The sequence below is a fragment of the Setaria viridis genome, chromosome 6, assembly GCF_005286985.2.
Source record: "Setaria viridis chromosome 6, Setaria_viridis_v4.0, whole genome shotgun sequence".
In the NCBI taxonomy this organism is placed as follows: Eukaryota; Viridiplantae; Streptophyta; class Magnoliopsida; order Poales; family Poaceae; genus Setaria; species Setaria viridis.
Window position 1 is genome coordinate 35,568,949 of NC_048268.2, and position 5,791 is coordinate 35,574,739.

The following is a 5,791-nucleotide window of genomic DNA, read 5'->3' on the forward strand; positions in this document are numbered from 1 at the left end:
GGAGTAGGTCGAAAATTTTGTCGGCCTTTGACGTGTCGAAACCGAATGCCTCTGGTTCTTTTTTCCTGAAAGGACACAATATCGGCTTTTTCCCCTTAACCCACTCTGCTAGGCCGATTTCCGCTTCCTCTTCGGATTCAGATCCTTTTAAATATGCTACCTTCTTCTGAAAATTTCTCCGCTGATCAAAGGGGTGTACCTCCTGTCCAGACAATCGGTGCACGATTTGACTCGGGCTTTCAAACTCCTGGGAAGCGTACTTCTCTTTGATGTGTGGCAGGAGACCTTGGAAGGCTATATTGGCCAGCTGTGCATCGGTCAGGACTAGGGTTTAGCACTTGTTTCTAACCTCTCTGAACCTCTGCACATAGGTGGACACTGGCTCGTCGCTTCTTTGCCTGAGGCTGGTCAGATCTGAGAGCTTCATCTCATGTACTCCTGCATAGAAGTACTTATGGAACTGCTTCTCCAAGTCAGCCCAAGTAACTATGGAGTTGGGTGGCAGCGTAGTGAACCACTGGAAGGCCGATCCGAACATGGATGATGAGAAAAGACGCACCCGCAGGGCATCCTGTGTAGCTGCCTCTCCACATTGGATAATGAATCTATTCACGTGCTCCACAGTTGAGGTGTCATCAAGCCCCAAAAACTTGGTGAAATCAGGAACTTTGTACCGATGGGGAAACGACAGTAGGTCGTAGGCTGGCGGGTACGACGTTCTGTACGTGTAGGTTTGTACCTTTGGCTTTAACCCGAATTGATCTTGAATCACCTCTGCTATCCTTGCCGTCCAGTCTACTTGCTGTTGATGAACTACTGGCTGGGGAGCCGGTATATGTTGGTAGATCGGCGGTGGGATGACCGGGTGATGAACGAAGGAGTGCGGCGGGTTCTGCGGTAGCGTAGCTGGTTGAGTGGTTGGCATCTGGTGTCTCAGCGAACCGACCGCTTCATCGTATAGTATAATCGGCGCAGCACCCCGGAGCGCCTCAGCAGTCTCTGCCCCCCTGCCAACTTCTGACGTGGCCGGTTGATACTGTGGGGTTGTCGGCCGAACGGCCGATTGGAATGGTGCCTGGGTCGGAGAGCCTCCATAACTGGCCGATTGACCTTGGACGGCTGCCATCGATGGTGGCCCCCAAGGCACTGAATTTAATTGCGATGATTGCGTGGAGGAAATTTGACCAGTTTGAGGTGGCGCTTGCGACTGGAGGTACGGCGCACCGTTGTATCCTGGGTGCACTGGTGGCAAAGAAGTGCCGGGTTCTCCATGTTGAGCTTGGATCGGCTGAGGAGCCGAGTGAGATGTGCTTGGAAAACTCCTGACCGGGGCTGTAATAGGTGGGGCGTACGCCGGCCCCTGATATCCTCTAGATGCGCCATTGGCCAGGGAGCTGATGACAACATTGTATACTGTGTTGGTTATCACTGGGGATTGATCGATGAAAGCCTGGTAGACAGACTGCTGAACCATCTCGGACATCTTGCCCGAGTCCTCGACGATTGTGATCTGGCGAGGAGTTGGAAAGGGAGCTTTCTTGACGGTCTCCCCGCTCCTGGTATGACTGAAATATTGAAGGCATGTTTTTCGGTATTGTGCTATCTGCCTTTCCAACTCTTCCATCTAGTCATCCTTGAGATCTGCTTCCGTCACCTCGATGACGTTGTCTTCGGAGATTTCGGCAGCTTTCGACATAGTGGAGGTTGAAGTGGTCCCACCGGGCGTGCCAAAAGTGTGTTGGCGATAAAAGTCAGCCGATTGACTCTCAACGTCGGACACACGACCCGGGAGAATCTGCTTAGCTCCTGTTCGGGTGATTGCCCTGGTGCGGTTCGCGCGGCGTGCCAGCCAATCTGACCTTTTGATTGGCAAGGAAGAAACGTGTCAAATTCCAGGGGTTGTGATCGGCTAAGGTTCTGATCTTGAGGAAGCGTATCAGCGAATCGGCCGATTTGCTATAACAAGATAATTGACTATGATATAGCCGACAACTACACAACGATTATAAAGAAAACTATTAAAGTAAACTAAATAACGCTACAGGAACAACACTTGAAATAGATCTAATCAGCTATGCAAAAATAATAGATGAAAATTGTGATAATCAAGCCGAAAGTTCTAATCTCAAGCTGGATAACTAGTGATAAAACTAGAACAACAGGTAAAACCTAGAATTCTAGCAAATATCGATAACTGGTGAATAAATCTAAACGAAACGACAGCGATGCGCCCGAAGTTAAAGCTTAGATATTACTCAATAAATGGAACTTACAGAATCGGCCGGAGATCGTGTCGATGCAGCCCCGCCAACCCGTACGAACTCGTGAAAGAAGAAAAATATTGGCGAAGTTGCCGACTTGAAAGTAAAGTACGAGGAAATAGTAGATTGTTGTATTGATTGATGTGTTCTTTACAGATCTCTAGAGGTGGCTATTTATAGCCTGTTACAACCAACTCGTATCGAATATTTACAAGTACAACTCGTATTGAATTTGGTCATTGCACTCCCACGGGCCAATCCCCCTTCATCTTCTCTTTCTGGTCTACTTTAAGCCCATATTGGCCCAACTGCTCCAACCTTCCAATCGGCCGATCCCCACCAACTCTATCTGTCAGAACACTGTAGCGCTAAATCGGCCGATCTCCAACTGTAGCACCAATCGGCCGATTCCCAATAGTGACTTCTCATCCTGCCATATCAGCCAATCCTTTCCCTCTTGACGCCGATTCCCTACGTGTCAAAATCTGGCGTCAACACATTCATATTCTCCTCACACTTGCTGATTACGACATGTGCTCACCCTTGCTATAACCAACGATACTCAGAGGAAGAAGCTGCTATGATATTGTTGTGAAGATGATGCTGAGTTCTAGGCGTACGCAACCTCCAGTCGATTGCCTGTGAAGTTTGGAGTCTCTGTTTCCAGGATTAAGCTGTATATTTTTGATGGTTTCGTAAGTCTTTATTTGTATCTTTTTACATGATACTGTTACTGTTATTCACTAATAATGTCATTATATGTATGAAACTTGATCCTGGCATACATATAGGTTGCACTTGGTTTTGTTTTAAAATCGGGTGTGACAAATATTGGGCCTATGAAAAAAAGGCAAACCCTGGATTCGACAGGGAATACATTCTTTACTTGTCCATAGGCATCCAGCAGCCTTTGGCAAAGAAAAGAATTCTGACTAGTTGTCGGTCACATGGGATCCGCGCTCGACTAGTTTTCTAGTCGAGACGAGTAGTCGAAGTAGTCGAGGTTATCGCTGGCACGTTGGTGTTGCTGACTTGTAGCGGTGCAAGCTTACTGTAGCTTCTTCGATGTGCACATAGGAATGACCGCAACTTCCTTGGTGGCTCTTTTGGTGTGCATGTAGATGAATTCCATTTATTTGACTTCCAGCAGCGGGAACTGTTGGTTGCCTTGGTCTGCTAGCTTTGATGGCTCAATTATTCCTTTAGATAGCAGCAACACGTCATATTAGAATAATAATCTTTGAGGAGTGCAGTAGGCCAGCTTTCTCTACGAGATCGAGTAGCTTCGGACTCGAGTACCGAAACCAATTCCTGGTAGGACTCTGGCCTGATTCCGCCGCCTTGATCTTGATGTGGACAGCGGATGCTGAATTGCTTCTCTCCGCTTTGGACCCGCTTTTCAGCGCTCGCCTTCGATTCACAGGCAAACGCGGGAGACCGTGACTCTAGATTGTCGGTTGCGGTTTGGATGCTTCAGTCTTTGCGTTGGATTTGTCAATTCGAGAGTCGACGATTCACGGTGAATTTGATGCAACACCGATTCATCGGATCACTCGAAATCATGTCCGCCATCAACTCCATATTTGATTTGATGCGGACACGCTGACTCGTTGAGCCGCCCATTGGTCTGCGAATATGCCACGCTTAGTAGACTGATCTTGGTGATAGGTTCTTCAAACTCGTCCGATGATCTCGACGATCACCCCTGCCTAGCGCGCCAAATGTCGGTGGTTTTATACCGGCAACCTATCGAGGGGTACCTGAGGTAGTAGATTGGTTGGTGGGGAATCGCCAGATCTGGAACTCGAAGGTAAAAGCGCGGACACAAGACACAAATTTATATAGGTTCGAGCCGTCAGAGTAGCGTAATACCCTACGTCCTGTTTGGGGTGTTGTAATATTGCGCCCTGCGTTTAGGTGTTGTTTGGTGTTGAACCTCTTGGTGGTTCTATGAGGTCTTCTAATCTAGGTACACCTTCCCTCCTTTACATACTCTAGGAGGTGGGATAACTGGTCGGTTACAAGGAGTAGTCCTAGTAGAATTACATGGTATGAGTTCTAGTAGGATTACATGGTATAAGTCCTAGTAGAATTACAGAAGAATCCTAATAGGTGTCCGTCTTCTTCCTTCCTTGTGAGTACTGGGGATCTATCCCGACACTCTGATTACTCTTGCCCTTTTACTTTGGAAAACTCGTTATTTGCTCTCGTCCTCGCTCTTTTGGAAAGCTTCGAGGAGAGGTACTATTTGGCATCAATTTCTTTACTTTTTCTGACTGTCTTATAGTATGAAATTTTTCCCGTGCTCCTCATCAGATGCTTTTCTGTTCTTTCAATCTGACACTTCCCGTCTTGCATGTGCACTGTCTTTTACTTCCCTTCTCTAACAAAAAAGACAATGTGTTCGGTGTTCCTTGCTTGTGGTATCATTGCCTAGCAAAGGAAATATTGGGCCTTTGAAAAAAAAGCAAACCCTGTATTCGACAGGGAATACATTCTTTACTTGTCCATGGGCATCCGGCAGCCTTTGGTTGGGGTGCGCCATGCCCAAGCAATAGTGCAACTCCGGTTGGATCATAACAATGCGAAAGTAATCCTAGACGAGCATACTAAGCCGGTAGCCAACGTTAAAAACCATAGCTGAATAGTGAGCAGCACGATTCGTTCGAACTCCAAAGCAGATCCTGGAAACAAATTCAAAGCTATGTTCATGGGCATGCATCCAGCCTTTGGCAAAGAAAAGAATTCAAAGCTATGTCCTGGACTCTTGGGGTGAAGCGCTTTTAGGATCCCCGCGAAGGTATTCGTCATTCCCAGGAGAAGAAGGTGGAGGTGACCAAAATCCTCGCGAAGGTGAATCCAAGAACCGTTGAGGATTCTTCCGACGAAGGTGTTCGCGGGATGAGTCACTTCGAGAACGTGGGAGGGATGCATGAACCAGTAGAGGAGTTCAAGTCGGATTAGAATTTTTTCTTTACCATAATGAATGGCATATTCATGAAATGTAGTATTTGATCAGTGGGGATAAACTTGGTATGTAAAATGTCGGTTAGCCTTCCTATAAAAGAGAATCACCTTACCATACAAGGATTCACAATTTTTTAAGAAATACAAGCCTTTTGAGAGCTGTCTACTTTATTGTGTGTTCTATTTTCGGAGTTGAGAGCTTGCTCGAAACTAACACTGGGCACGGCTAATCTGCTATCTCGTACTTGCAGTTGACGAGGCTTAGTCTTGCACAAGCGTGACAGGATGAGGTTTTGAGTTGTTTTTGTTTTTTGGGCCGTGTGATGTACTCTGATTACTCCTACCCTTTTCCTTTGGAAAACTCGTTCCTTTGCTCACCCCCTATCTCTTTTGGAAAGCTTCGAGGAGAGGTACTATTTGGCATCAATTTCTTTACTTTTTCTGACTGTCTTATAGTATGAAATTCTTCCCCTGCTCCTCATCAGATGCTTTTCTGTTCTACCTGTTCTTTCAATCTGACACTTCGCGTCTTGCATGTGCACTGTCTTTTACTTTCCTTCTCT